The sequence below is a fragment of the Acinonyx jubatus genome, chromosome E1 (assembly GCF_027475565.1).
Source record: "Acinonyx jubatus isolate Ajub_Pintada_27869175 chromosome E1, VMU_Ajub_asm_v1.0, whole genome shotgun sequence".
Taxonomy (NCBI): domain Eukaryota; kingdom Metazoa; phylum Chordata; class Mammalia; order Carnivora; family Felidae; genus Acinonyx; species Acinonyx jubatus.
Window position 1 is genome coordinate 31831355 of NC_069397.1, and position 16208 is coordinate 31847562.

General features: G+C 39.6%; 1 long non-coding RNA gene across 2 annotated transcripts in view; it reads right to left on the bottom strand.

The window, feature by feature from the left end:
* Positions 1-8466: 8466 nt before the first annotated feature.
* Positions 8467-16208, bottom strand: part of LOC128313430 (uncharacterized) — a 122320-nt gene continuing 114578 nt past the window's right edge. Inside the window, exons 4-5 of one of the 2 annotated variants that reach the window (XR_008294131.1) lie at positions 14590-14635; positions 8467-8665 (exon numbers count right to left, since the gene is read on the bottom strand). This is a non-coding gene — a long non-coding RNA (uncharacterized LOC128313430). The remainder of the gene's footprint in view (positions 8666-14589; positions 14636-16208) is intronic. The other variant, XR_008294130.1, reaches the window with a different exon arrangement.

The following is a 16208-nucleotide window of genomic DNA, read 5'->3' on the forward strand; positions in this document are numbered from 1 at the left end:
AAACATTCACGTGATTCAAATATCAAAGTACTAGAAAATCTATACTTCAAGAAGTGTTGTTCTAACCCTGGTCTCTTTCCACTGTCCTGCCCTTGGTTCCCTACAGACAAGAATAGTATTAGTTACACGTGTTTATTTTCCGTTTTTCTTTGTGCAAATACAGAGAAGTCAAATGTATACTCTTATATTCTTCCCTTCCTTACACAAAAGTAGAAAATTATGCAATTTCATTTTAAACTATTCTCAGTAGTGTTATTGCTAGGTTTGCTTTATTTGCATTTCTATTACCCAGTATCCTTCTTGAATTTCTAAGCCACATTTTATCTTAAATTTGTCCTGTCTTTGATAGAGCCTAAAGATTATTTAAGAGATGTGAATTCTTAAAACAAACAAATACCAACTTTTTACTTAAATTTTGTTTTGCTGGCTCTTTTGGCCTGTTGATTGATTTCTAAATCTTAGGATCAATAAAAAGCTGCAGTCAATTATATATATTAGTAGCATCCTTCACAAATTGATTCAAAGGATGAAAGACACAAATTAAAAAAGATAATATTATAGCTACAAAACTTCATTAGAGATGGCAGAATGAAAATTTTAATATGCACCTTCCCCTCTATATGTGAAATAATGATATAATAACCTTTAGAAATCCTCAGATCCTTAAATGAGTTAATTCATATTCAGAACCTGTAAAAGAAAAATATTGTGTACAATATCTACCAAATTATTTGAAATGTTGATTAATGTTGCCAAGAACCACTGTTCCCTGAAACACAATTTGGGTAAGACTGTCTCAGGATAACTGGCAGTAAAAGGGATTATTTTGAGTTCATCAATTCTACTCAATATTTCAAGCTTTGTAGAGCAAGCTCTAGCATCATTGCCTGTCAACTTCAGCTGTCGGTGGAGTACCTGGGTAGAAACAATCCCAGGAGAATTTCAAGCCACTCCATTTTCCTGGAAAATCTATACTTTCAATATATCCGATGTATTACATTAATCAGATATAATTACAAATAAGTTAAAGCTATTATTAATGGATTGCAATTTAGTTTGGATTCTGCATAATCTCCTTACTACCCAGGATACTGTCATAGAAAAAAATGACATCAAGGTAAAAAATAAATCCATTGGTTGGCAGTTTATTGTCAAGTATGTTTAGTATAACGTCTGCAGTTGAACATTAAGAGGAGTTTCTTAACACACATGCAATTAAGAATTACTTGGTGATGAACCAAGTCCATTTACTATGTTCTGAATAAGGAAGCCACCTTGGAAGATAGAAATGTCAGAACTAGAAATAAGCATCGTGAACTGTAAAGGATTTTTGTCTTTGTGTAATATGTCAAGGGATTAATTTTATATATAAAGCCCTTTCCCCTAGAAATTGATCTTTGAAAATATAGTAAATCCCTGTTGAGCCTTAGAAAATATGACATTTCCAAGTATAGATTTCAAATGAGTCATTCATGTTTAAAAATGCCTCTGTAGTCAAAGATGAGATAGATTCCAAATAAGTAAAAATAAGGTCAGTGCAAAATACTGGTTTAAGAAAAATTCTGTTCTAATAAGTGAAGTGTCATTTCTTTGGCCCCCTGTAGAAATATACTACATTTAATCCCCTTTGACCCCAGTGTAGTATTTTTATTTTATTTTATTTTATGTTATGAAGTTTATTTATTTTGAGAGAGAAAAAGAGAGAGTGGGGGAGGAGCAGAGAGAGAGGGAGAGACAGAACCACAAGCAGGCTCCGCACTGTCAGCACAGAGCCTGATGCAGGGCTTGAACTCAAGAACCATAAAATCCCAACCTGCGCCAAAGTGAGACGTTTAACTGAGTGAGACACCCAGGCACCCCACTCCCCAGTGTAATATTTAAAGATGACTTTTCTCTCTTAGAAAATGACTGTAAGTGTTTTGTTTATGCCATTTACTGCCTGGAATACAGCTTTCTCATCTTATCCCAATGATGAGAATGTTTCAAGTTTCCCTTCATTGCCACCTCTCCATAAAGAGCCTTTCTTAAGGTCTTCCAATTGGGGTATTTTTAGTTCTTCCAAACTATCAGAGAACTGTATGCTTATTTCTTAGAACTCTTGATACATTCAAATATATATTTACCTCTCTTTCTATCTTAGACTCTAAACTCCTTAAGGACAAGTACAGTTCGAGATGGCGGCATAGGAGGACGCTGGGCTCACCGCGCGTCCTGCTGATCACTTAGATTCCACCTACACCTGCCTAAATAACCCAGAAAACCACCAGAGGATTAGCAGAACGGAGTCCCGGAGCCAAGTGCAGACGAGAGGCCCACGGAAGCGGGTAGGAAGGGCGGCGAGGAGGTGCGCACTCCACGGACTGGCGGGAGGGAGCCGGGGCGGCTCGCCGGCCAAGCAGAGCCCCCGAGTCTGGCTGGCTAAAGCAGAGGGGCCTGACGGACTGTGTTCCGACAGCAAGCGCGACTTAGCGTCTGGGAGGTCATAAGTGAACAGCTCTGCTCGGAAAGCAGGAAGGCTGGAGGACAAAGGGAGGGAGAGCTGCTGAGCCCCCGGACGACAGAGCTGAGTTTGGTGGGGAACAAAGGCGCTCGCCAGCGCCATCTCCCCCGCCCATCCCCCAGCCAAAATCCCAAAGGGAACCAGTTCCTGCCAGGGAACTTGCTCGCTCCGCGCAAACACCCAACTCTGTGCTTCTGTGGAGCCAAACCTCAGGCAGCGGATCTGACTCCCTCCTGCTGCCACAGGGCCCCTCCTGAAGTGGATCACCTAAGGAGAAGCAAGCTAAGCCTGCCCCTCCTGCCCCCGTGCACCTTGCCTACCCACCCCAGCTAATACGCCAGATCCCCAGCACCACAAGCCTGGCAGTGTGCAAGTAGCCCAGACGGGCCACGCCACCCCACAGTGAATCCCGCCCCTAGGAGAGGGGAAGAGAAGGCACACACCAGTCGGACTGTGGCCCCAGCGGTGGGCAGGGGGCAGACATCAGGTCGGACTGCGGCCCCGCCCACCAACTCCAGTTATACACCACAGCACAGGGGAAGTGCCCTGCAGGTCCTCACCATGCCAGGGACTATCCAAAATGACCAAGCAGAAGAATTCCCCTCAGAAGAATCTCCAGGAAATAACAACAGCTAATGAACTGATCAAAAAGGATTTAAATAATATAACAGAAAGTGAATTTAGAATAACAGTCATAAAATTAATTGCTGGGCTTGAAAACAGTATAGAGGACAGCAGAGAATCTCTTGCTACAGAGATCAAGGGACTAAGGAACAGTCACGAGGAGCTGGAAAACGCTTTAAACGAAATGCAAAACAAAATGGAAACCACCACGGCTCGGATTGAAGAGGCAGAGGAGAGAATAGGTGAACTAGAAGATAAAGTTATGGAAAAAGAGGAAGCTGAGAAAAAGAGAGATAAAAAAATCCAGGAGTATGAGGGGAAAATTAGAGAACTAAGTGATACACTAAAAAGAAATAATATACGCATAATTGGTATCCCAGAGGAGGAAGAGAGAGGGAAAGGTGCTGAAGGGGTACTTGAAGAAATAATAGCTGAGAACTTCCCTGAACTGGGGAAGGAAGAAGGCATTGAAATCCAAGAGGCACAGAGAACTCCCTTCAGAAGTAACTTGAATTGAACTTCTGCACGACATATCATAGTGAAACTGGCAAAATACAAGGATAAAGAGAAAATTCTGAAAGCAGCAAGGGGTAAACGTGCCCTCGCATATAAAGGGAGACCTATAAGACTCGTGACTGATCTCTCTTTTGAAACTTGGCAGGCCAGAAAGAATTGGCACGAGATTTTCAGTGTGCTAGACAGAAAAAATATGCAGCCAAGAATCCTTTATCCAGCAAGTCTGTCATTTAGAATAGAAGGAGATATAAAGGTCTTCCCAAACAAACAAAAACTGAAGGAATTTGTCACCACTAAACCAGCTCTACAAGAGATCCTAAGGGGGACCCTGTGAGACAAAGTACCAGAGACATCACTACAAGCATAAAACATACAGACATCACAATGACTCTAAACCCGTATCTTTCTATAATAACACTGAATGTAAATGGATTAAATGTGCCAACCAAAAGACATAGGGTATCAGAATGGATAAAAAACCAAGACCCATCTATTTGCTGTCTACAAGAGACTCATTTTAGACCTGAGGACACCTTTAGATTGAGAGTGAGGGATGGAGAACTATTTATCATGCTACTGGAAGCCAAAAGAAAGCTGGAGTAGCCATACTTATATCAGACAAACTAGACTTTAAATTAAAGGCTGTAAAAAGAGATGAAGAAGGACATTATATAATAGTTACAGGGTCTATCCATCAGGAAGAGCTAACAATTATAAATGTCTATGCGCCGAATACCGGAGCCCCCAAATATATAAAACAATTACTCATAAACATAAGCAACCTTATTGAGAAGAATGTGGTAATTGCAGGGGACTTTAACACCCCACTTACAGAAATGGATAGATCATCTGGACACACGGTCAATAAAGAAACAAGGGCCCTGAATGATACATTGGATCAGATGGACTTGACAGATATATTTAGAACTCTGCATCCCAAAGCAACAGAATATACTTTCTTCTCGAGTGCACATGGAACATTCTCCAAGATAGATCATATACTGGGTCACAAAACAGCCCTTCATAAGTTTACAAGAATTGAAATTATACCATGCATACTTTCAGACCACAATGCTATGAAGCTTGAAATCAAACACAGAAAAAAGTCTGGAAAACCTCCAAAAGCATGGAGGTTAAAGAACACCCTACTAACGAATGAGTGGGTCAACCAGGCAATTAGAGAAGAAATAAAAAAATATATGGAAACAAACGAAAATGAAAATACAACAATCCAAACGCTTTGGGACGCAGTGAAGGCAGTCCTGAGAGGAAAATACATTGCAATCCAGGCCTATCTCAAGAAACAAGAAAAATCCCAAATACAAAATCTAACAGCACACCTAAAGGAAATAGAAACAGAACAGCAAAGGCAGCCTAAACCCAGCAGAAGAAGAGAAATAATAAAGATCAGAGCAGAAATAAACAATATAGAATCTAAAAAAACTGTAGAGCAGATCAATGAAACCAAAAGTTGGTTTTTTGAAAAAATAAACAAAATTGACAAACCTCTAGCCAGGCTTCTCAAAAAGAAAAGGGAGATGACCCAAATAGATAAAATCATGAATGAAAATGGAATTATTGCAACCAATCCCTCAGAGATACAAACAATTATCAGGGAATACTATGAAAAATTATATGCCAACAAATTGGACAACCTGGAAGAAATGGACAAACTCCTGAACATCCACACTCTCCCAAAACTCAATCAGGAGGAAATAGAAAGCTTGAACAGACCCATAACCAGCGAAGAAATTGAATCGGTTATCAAGAATCTCCCAACAAATAAGAGTCCAGGACCAGATGGCTTCCCAGGGGAGTTCTACCAGACGTTTAAAGCAAAGATAATACCTATCCTTCTCAAGCTATTCCAAGAAATAGAAAGGGAAGGAAAACTTCCAGACTCGTTCTATGAAGCCAGTATTACTTTGATTCCTAAACCAGACAGAGACCCAGTAAAAAAAGAGAACTACAGGCCAATATCCCTGATGAATATGGATGCAAAAATTCTCAATAAGATACTAGCAAATCGAATTCAACGGCATATAAAAAGAATTATTCACCATGACCAAGTGGGATTCGTTCCTGGGATGCAGGGCTGGTTCAACATTCACAAATCAATCAACGTGATACATCACATTAACAAAAAAAGAGAAGAACCATATGATCCTGTCAATCGATGCAGAAAAGGCCTTTGACAAAATCCAGCACCATTTCTTAATAAAAACCCTCGAGAAAGTCGGGATAGAAGGAACATACTTAAAGATCATAAAAGCCATTTATGAAAAGCCCACAGCTAACATCATCCTCAATGGGGAAAAACTGAGAGCTTTTTCCCTGAGATCAGGAACACGACAGGGATGCCCACTCTCACCGCTGTTGTTTAACATAGTGCTGGAAGTTCTAGCATCAGCAATCAGACAACAAAGGGAAATCAAAGGCATCAAAATTGGCAAAGATGAAGTCAAGCTTTCGCTTTTTGCAGATGACATGATATTATACATGGAAAATCCGATAGACTCCACCAAAAATCTGCTAGAACTGATACATGAATTCAGCAAAGTTGCAGGATACAAAATCAATGTACAGAAATCAGTTCCATTCTTATACACTAACAATGAAGCAACAGAAAGACAAATAAAGAAACTGATCCCATTCACAATTGCACCAAGAAGCATAAAATACCTAGGAATAAATCTAACCAAAGATGTAAAAGATCTGTATGCTGAAAACTATAGAAAACTTATGAAGGTAAGTTAAGAAGATTTAAAGAAATGGAAAGGCATTCCCTACTCATGGATTGGAAGAATAAATATTGTCAAAATGTCAATACTACCCAAAGCTATCTACACATTCAATGCAATCCCAATCAAAATTGCACCAGCATTCTTCTCGAAACTAGAACAAGCAATCCTAAAATTCATATGGAACCATAAAAGGCCTCGAATAGCCAAACTAATTTTTAAGAAGAAGACCAAAGCAGGAGGCATCACAATCCCAGACTTTAGCCTCTACTACAAAGCTGTCATCATCAAGACAGCATGGTATTGGCACAAAAACAGACATATAGACCAATGGAATAGAATAGAAACCCCAGAACTAGACCCACAAATGTATGGCCAACTCATCTTTGACAAAGCAGGAAAGAACATCCAATGGAAAAAAGACAGCCTCTTTAACAAATGGTGCTGGGAGAACTGGACAGCAACATGCAGAAGGTTGAAACTAGACCACTTTCTCACACCATTCACAAAAATAAACTCAAAATGGATAAAGGACCTGAGTGTGAGACTGGAAACCATCAAAACCTTAGAGGAGAAAGCAGGAAAAGACCTCTCTGACCTCAGCCGTAGTAATCTCTTACTCGACACATCCCCAAAGGCAAGGGAATTAAAAGCAAAAGTGAATTACTGGGACCTTATGAAGATAAAAAGCTTCTGCACGGCAAAGGAAACAACCAACAAAACTAAAAGGCAACCAACGGAATGGGAAAAGATATTTGCAAATGACATATCGGACAAAGGGCTAGTATCCAAAATCTATAAAGAGCTCACCAAACTCCACACCCGAAAAACAAATAACCCAGTGAAGAAATGGGCAGAAAACATGAATAGACACTTCTCTAAAGAAGACATCCGGATGGCCAAGAGGCACATGAAAAGATGTTCAACGTCGCTCCTTATCAGGGAAATACAAATCAAAACCACACTCAGGTATCACGTCACGCCAGTCAGAGTGGCCAAAATGAACAAATCCGGAGAGTATAGATGCTGGAGAGGATGTGGAGAAACGGGAACCCTCTTGCACTGTTGGTGGGAATGCAAATTGGTGCAGCCGCTCTGGAAAGCAGTGTGGAGGTTCCTCAGAAAATTAAAAATAGACCTACCCTATGACCCAGCAATAGCGCTGCTGAGAATTTATCCAAGGGTACAGGAGTACTGATGCATAGGGGCACTTGTACCCCAATGTTTATAGCAGCACTCTCAACAATAGCCAAATTATGGAAAGAGCCTAAATGTCCATCAACTGATGAATGGATAAAGAAATTGTGGTTTATATACACAATGGAATACTACGTGGCAATGAGAAAAAATGAAATGTGGCCCTTTGTAGCAACGTGGATGGAACTGGAGAGTGTGATGCTAAGTGAAATAAGCCATACAGAGAAAGACAGATACCATATGGTTTCACTCTTATGTGGATCCTGAGAAACTTAACAGGAACCCATGGGGGAGGGGAAGGAAAAAAAAAAGAGGTTAGAGTGGGAGAGAGCCAAAGCATAAGAGATTGTTAAAAACTGAGAACAAACTGAGGGTTGATGGGGGGTGGGAGGGAGGAAAGGGTGGGTGATGGGTATTGAGGAGGGCACCTTTTGGTTTGAGTACAGGGTGTTGTATGGAAACCAATTTGACAATAAATTTCATATATTAAAAAAAAAGGACAAGTACAGTTCTTCATTTAGAAAAATAATTTATGCTAATTAAGAGCTCACAAAATGGCTAGTGAATGAGTTGATGTGAATATAGTTCAACACTGGCCAATGTTGGTGCTGTAAAGAGAGGGAGGGTGCCTTACATTGGTGCCATTGATGCACACTGGTATACTCTTTAATAAACTTTAATTTTCTCAAATGACTGACTTTTGATATTTAGTAAATATGTTTAAGTTTAATATCTATGAAATCACAGGATTGATGAGTATGCTGAGACATTTTAAAATACATGAAAAACTTTAAAATGAAACCGAAATAGTTGGTCGGCATACCACGTCAAGTTTCCTAATGTGTTACTAATGCTTTGTGAACTACACTTAAAGAAAATACCACAACCTTTCGTTGTTGAAATTTATTTTGGGTGACAAAATATAAGGTAATCAGCATGGTGTCCGTGAGTGTACATCATATGGCCAGCACATTCTTGCTGAGGTCGAGGACAGAGTTAGGAGCACAAAACATAGAGATTCATATATTTCAGTGATCATTTACAGACTGAGATCTATAAGTAAAATACCATAGTCCCAAATCTGTGCCTGAAAAAAAAAAATAAAAGAATAGATTTAACAAAGTTTTGTCTCATAGATTTGTGCTGGGTAAAGTTTTCTGAAATATAAGATGATTCAAATATACGTTCTTACCTGCTAGACCATTCTCCATCCCCCTAGCTTGGAGCATCGTGGGCATTATCTTCCCAAAATCTATTTTCCATGGACATCTGATATGGGTTGTGTATATTTTTATTTCCCCCTTTTAAAGTATAAGTTTATTTTTATTATAATCACTGTGACTATGTAGAGTCATGAAATGAGAACACTGGCATCAAAACGGGGGAAGAAAATGCTTCTGATAAACTTTCATTATTGTCCCTCATATATTAAAATGGGTAAGTTTCGTGGCTATGTATGAATTGCTTTAACCTCGTCTTTATGCAGAGATGATTTTGAAAATGTTAGTGATCTCATAATGAGATACCTCACAGTGGAAAAGAATACTCTCTTTATTGGATTGGAGGCAAAGCTAAAAAAGTAATAGCCTCATTACTTTTGCACTAAGCATCCCCAGATTAAGTGAACCTTGCATCCAGCAGCTGAATCAATGTTTAGTGCAACTGCAGAGTAAGACACATTGCTCATGTTCCTGCCGTTTCAAAAGTGGACATATTTTTCATGTCTGCTATTTTGATATAAGACTCAATTCTAATAGTATTTCAACAAAAATATGTTTTGGGGGAATTAGTTTCCTAGTTGATAAGATTCTGACAATGATTGATGCTTGATACTTCTAATCCATTCATAAAGGCTTCAGTACTTTGATTGCCTTGGAAGTAAAACTAAGACCCAAGGAGAAATATTCTATTCCTTTGAAGCATGGCTTGGGCCTATAACAGCAAAATTTAAATCAGTGGCAACATAGCTTCGATGTCACAACAACTGGAGCTGTGGTTATCATATTTCACCTCCTATAGAAAACTCTGATTTCAGAGCCCAATCTTAATTTTTGTTATTACTATGCACTAATGACTATGTAGATCATTGAAATACATGTCCTTTGGTTCTTCACATGGTTTTGTGAAGTATGACAAATTAGATGTAAAACTGATTCCTACTTAGAATAAAAATCATTATTCTACTTCAGTGTCATCATCCTTGTTGCCTTACCCTTCTTGGATAGTTGGAATTGAGCATAACTAATCATTCAGGTCAAAAACATAACAAGAACATCCTCAGTTTTAATTTTTCTAAATTATGAAGATGGTTGTATTTTAGGTGGGGTGCTTTGGGAAGGTATCTCTAAAGACTAATATTTGAACAGTGTTCTGAATAAAGGGAGGAGACAAGTTAATATCTAAGAAAGAATATCCTCAAGAAAAAGAATGGCAAGTCAAAGACTATGAGTCAGGTTAGAGCTTGTTATGTGCATGAACAGCAAAGGCTCTGAAGAGCACAGTGAGCTTAGGGAGAGGATTTGAAGGTAAGATTGGCAGTTATGGTGAGGTATTTACATTTTACCGCAATATGATTGTAAACACTTGGAGTGTTTGAGTAAGAAAATGGAAAGATATGAAGGACATTCTAAGATTTTTCTGACTGCTGGGTGGAGAATAGAATACAGAGAACAAGTAATAAAACAGGGATAGGAGTAAACTATCTACTTCAATAGGTAAGGAATGATGGCAATTTTTACTAGTTGAAGGCCATATGGGTGTGAATAAATGGTCACATTTGGGAAATTTTCGAGCTAAGGCTTAAAACAAATGCTAGAGGTTTAAATGTGGGTTCTGAGGGAAGAATCTGGCCTGGACAACTGGATTGGGGGTGGTGCTGTTTCCTAGCAGCACCTAGGGTAGACCGGTGGGGAGCAGTTTAGGGGATGGGGTCAGCAGGAATTGACAAGCGGTCTAGAGATCTGGGTTGCTGATGTATATACCTAAGAATCATCAGTGAATATATGGCCACGAGAAAGGATAAAATAATCTAAAGAATAAATTCGGACAGGGAAAAGGAGAGGTCTCAGGATGGCATCTTATGGGAGTGCAGCATTCAAAGGTCAAGGAAGATCTGAGGAGGAACAGGCCCTGAAGTGAGAGGAAAACCAAGAGATTCCATTGCCCCAGAACACAAGTGATGCAACAATTTCAAGAAAGATCAAATGTGGGTAAGAAATTGTGTATGAAGGACATTGTGAAATGCCCATTGAACTTATTAGCACTGTAGGGAATGTTGATGTCGACAAGGGAAGTTTAGGTGGAGAGACATGTGAGGCAGCGTGGTTGGCACAGATTCAAGAGGAAAGAGAGGTAAGAGAATGGAGACAGTGAATCTATGCAAGTCTTTCCTTTATTATAAAAAGGAGCAGAGGAGAGAAACAGTAGTTAAAGGGAGGTAAGGAACAACAGGAGGTAATTGCTTTAAAGTCCAATAAAGAAGGGCATTTGTAATGAAGGCCAGAGGGAAAATGACTGTGGAGGCAATGTCTTTGAGTAGACAAGAGATTGGATTCACTGCACCGATGATGGTGTTGGACTTCGGTACTTAAAGGGGTGGTTTCACAATTGTAAGATGAATGGCAAAATATATGAGTGCAGATGTAGGCTAGATGTTGATTTAGGGGGGAAAGAATAAGGGCATTATTTTCTGATTGTTTCAATATTTTATTTAAAAAGATCCAGGGGTGCCTGAGTGGCTCAGCTGGCTGAGTGTCTGACTCTTGATTTTGGCTCAGGTCATGATCCCAGGGTCAAGGGATCAAGCCCTGGGTCAGGCTCTGCACTGAGCATAGAGCTTGCTTTAGACTCTCTCTCTCTCTCTCTCTCTCTCTCTCTTCCTCTGCCCCTCACCCCCTGCTCATGTGTATCCTCCCTCTAAAAAAATATGAATTAAAAAGATCCAAAGGCATCAGCTGATTTTCAGAAAGAAAGAGGTGTTAGGGACCCAAGGGTAGGGTAGAAGGTGTGAAATAGAAGTCTTACAGAGAGGGAAACTGGTTTCCCTGAGATAATATGGTAGGATTGCTTGGCAGAGCCGAGAGTCGCCCTTGAGATTTGTGATCATAAATGTAAAGAGATACCTATCAGCATGCTGTATGTTCTATTCTAGTCACATGCAGGTGTTTGGATAGAGGTATAGTGTGAATATAGAGAATTATGCTGCTCAATCAGGGTAAAGATTATTCTGCACAAGTACAATGGGAGGATGGGGCAAGGGAGAGTGTGTGTGCAAGAAAGTAATTACCGTGATGGGATATAGACGCAAAATACAAAAGGACTGGCACAGTAGACAAGTGGCCTAGTGAAGCTGAAGAATTACAGGAGTAAAAGTATTAGAGAAGATGAGCTGGGGATATAGAAAATATTAGCTGAAGAGCAGGGTACTTGAAATTGGCATGATTGATATACTGGAAATGATGTAGCGATCAGTGAAGGAATGTCTAGTTATAACTATGGGAAAAAGGTGCTTGGGACTCAGGAGGTTAAGGAACTGAAGGCCAGTGTTAAATACTGAAATCAGAAATCATAACAGAAGTAGTGTAGACATAAGGACAGCAAGGCATGTACTAAAATCTTCAGTGACCCTGAGGTTAATATACATCTGCATTAGTGAGGGATGTTTGATAGTATCCATGATACTATCATGATACTCCTGATAGGAGGTGCTTCTAATGAGCTTTTGAGGGAGAAAGTAAAGAAGGGACTGGAAGCATAAGCCAGGGTGAAGAAATTTATCCTCTCTTACTGTGAGTTCTGAGATACTCTGCAATACTGAGATATTAGAAATGTGAGAAAATCAAGTCACCTCTTGAAGGGCTTTTAAGTAAAAGTAGTGTCTAAGGGAAAGATACAAGGACTTGGATTGTGTTGGCAACTGTGCACTATGCATCTTCTTTTTGCCCTGCAGATCTATTTTCCATCTTTCCCTACCCTGTTCTGTGTCTTGGGTGGCTGACTTACCTGCATTGCATGCCTTGTCCTCTAGTTTCTGGTAAGATTTGACCAAAGGGAGATTGGAGGGGAAGAGGAGAGTTGAGGTCATGGTTTTTACATGCCCTGTTACTCTCTTGTTGGGTTCTGTGTGAGCTATTGCATCCCTTAACTAAAGATTCCAGAATCTGGGGTGCCTGGGTGGCTCAGCTGGTTAAGCATATGACTTCAGCTCAGGTCATGACCTCACAGTTCATGAGTTTGAGCCCCGTGTCAGGCTCTGTGCTGACAGCTCAGAGCCTAGAGCCTGCTCGGAGTCTGTGTCTTCCTCTCTCTTCCCCTTTCCTGCTCGCTTTCTCTCTCAAAAATAAATAAATACTTTTATAATTAAAAATAAATAAGGATTCCAGAATCTGTTATGTGGTCTTCTGTGCACAGCTGTCTTACTTTCCATGTTATGTTAACTGCTCCTTGACTTTGCTCTTGCAAGCCTAAGGGTGGACATGATGTTCCACTGTGTCTACTCTTGGTGTATTGCATCATACCTTGTGGTTTCCCACACTCTGTCCACAGCTTTGCAAAGAGCATTCTCAAATTACCTACTTTGAGTACACCGTTTCCTGCTACAATAATGACAAGACACAGGAAATGGTGCTTGAGGTGGCCCCGACAAGTGGACCCTTAAAAGGAATTCTGGAATTGGGTTGCTCATAGATTTGAGATAACTCTTCTGCTGCAGAGAAATGGGTGTGAATGCTAGTATGTGCTAGCATGCAATATGTACATACAGCATGCAATGAGGCTTGGTGCTAGACAAAGTGCTTGCAGCTCAAGGGTTGTGTTGATCTGTGACTATAGCCAAGACAGTGATTATACAGACTGTGCCATCAGCTAGCTAGCTATGAAGGCCTTACAGTACAACCGACTTCTGACATATTCATCGTTTCTGATTAGACAGTCGAAAAGGCTTGTTGAAATAATTACTAGTATACAGTTGTAATTACATAGCAATCATGATCCTATCCATGGTTCTGCTCTATGTTCACTGCTTTGGGTGCAGTAAGGGTTTTGGTGTTTAAGTCTCTCAAACTCTTCATATGTGCTCTGGGACCTCAATTAACCTTATTCAATTCTGATATTAGAAGTTAAATTAAGGCAATTTATTACCATGTAAATAAAGGTTATCAACATGTTTCAGTGGTAAATTAAGAACACACAGCAGTTACTGCGTTGTGGGCAATACTGAGAGACCTATGAAGTTACTAGCTTTGGTAGGTTATAACACTTCACACTTTGCTGACATAATAAAACCCTGCCTATTATGCCAAGTACAATTTCTTCAACTTCTCCTTTCACTTTCCCTCTGTTCCCAGAGAATTAGAATGTTGTGTGGTAGAGTCTGAATCCTGTGTCATCCATAGAATTCTCCAAAACAAGTTAATTTAATATCTCCAGGTCATGTCTCCTTAACTGAAGAACTTGATTATACTACCTTCTTGTATTTTTTAAAGGACCCAAATGGTTTTTTAAGTTATTTATTTAGTGTGTGTGTGTGTGTGTGTGTGTGTGTGCGTGTGTGTGTGTGTATGAGAGGGGGAGAGAGAGAGAGAGAGAGAGAGAATGAGTAGGGAAGGGCAGAGAGAGAAGGTGAGAGAGAGAATCCCAAGCAGGCTCTGTGTTGTCAGTGCAGAGTCTAACATGGGGCTTGAACTCACAAACCATGAGATCATGACCTGAGCCAAAATGAAGAGTCAGATGCGCACCCACACACCTCTACCTTCTTGTAGTTTTGTAAGAATGAATAGGATAAGGAATGTGGCTAGTGCAGTGCTCAGAACACAGACAACGTGCAATGAAAGCATGACCCCAATGCTCAGCTCCAAATTTCACCCTGGGAAAATTACCCAAGCTTTATCAAGGTCATTTATGATTTGCGCATAGAAGTCAGAATGTGCAGACTGATATTGCTGTAATGCCCATTACAGCTTACAACAGCTAGCATTCAGGACGTTCTATAGGTTTTAACAAATATTTGCTTACCAGTGGAAAATACTTTCATGGAAAATACCTTCACCAGAATTTTCATCTGAAATTACAAAAATGCAATTCATGGCATGTTTGGAATTGAATTGTGTCTTGCATAAAAGATATATTCAAGTTTTAACCCTCATTATTTCAGAGTTTTATTGAAAATAAAATAAAATCCTTTATTTGGAAATAGGATTATTGTGGATGTAATTAGTTAAGACGAGACCACAGGGGAGCAGGGTGGGCCCCTAATTCAAATTGAGCGACAACCTGAGGAGAAGGTGGTCACAGAACACCATGTGACAATGAAGGCTAAGATTACAGTGATGCAGCTACAAGCCAAAAGCATCCCAAAGATTTCTGGCAACCTTCTAGAAGCAAGAAAGGAGCCAGGAAGAATTGCTCCTGCAGGTTTCAGAAAGAGCAGGGCCCCACTGACATCCTGATTTCAGACTCCTAGCCTCTGGAATTGTGCAACAATGAAATGTCTGTCGTTTCAAACCACCCAGTTTATGGTACTTTGTTATGGCAGTCCCATGAAACAAATACAGACCTAAATGTTAGATACAAATTGTTTCAACAAATGGTAGGAATCAGTAGAAAATAGTTTTCAGAACTACGCTTGGCTGTGCAGAATCACTCAGAGAGATATTGTTCCCAACCATCTAAGGCCACCAACTATAGGGTGACAGCCACGAGCATGAAGTATGTCCTGCATAGGACGGAGATCACAGCACTTCTCTTACATGGAGCATGTTGGAATTGGGCTAGTCTTGGATATTTCCCATTTATTGATCTATCTAATACCTTTTTCCCTACCATTTAGCCAAGTAGATGACGTTTTCAGACTTTTTTTCTGTGTTACTTTCTGAGTCCCTCATTAGTCCAAATGATGATTTAGGCAAATCCAAAATATTTTATTACTATCTCCTAAAAGAACAATGGCTAACTGCATCCTTACCCTCCAAATTCATAACTTTCACAATAGATAAATATAATGGTGATCTGGTGATTAACAAAAAGAGCAATTATTACACTATTTGTGGAAGTTAGATATCACCTTCATAAAGAACTCCTCCCTCTATTCTTCACAACCAACAGAAAAACTCACCCAAGAAGGGACATATAAACGCTCCTTGCTTTCACTACAAAATAAATTATTTTTTAATGGGAACACATTACTATACGTGCATGTTGTTTAGGTCAGAACATATTGAACAGAAACAATTTGGAGATAAATATTAAAGTAGTCTTTCTAATTAGTTAAAGGCATTTCTTTAAATCCCCAGGGATCGTTCCTATACTTTTTATGCTGATACTAGAAGGATATTTTTTATGTTGCCCATGGAAGAATGTCTTCCAGATAACTGCACTTTGCGGAAGGTGTGACAGTGTCAGAATTGCTGAATTATTAAAGGTTTAATATAGTTTCCACAGGAAAGACCCTGCAGAGTATTCCTGGTAAGATAATTTGGGAAGATAATCAAGCCATGTAAACTGGTAGATCAGCCAAGAAGGAAATCAGATGTAAAATGAGAACCACAGGAATCTGAATTATTTAAGTATGGCTGCTTTATTTACAAATGGACTGGGTAAAATATCTCATTAAATAAAAAGTAATTTTCCAAGGG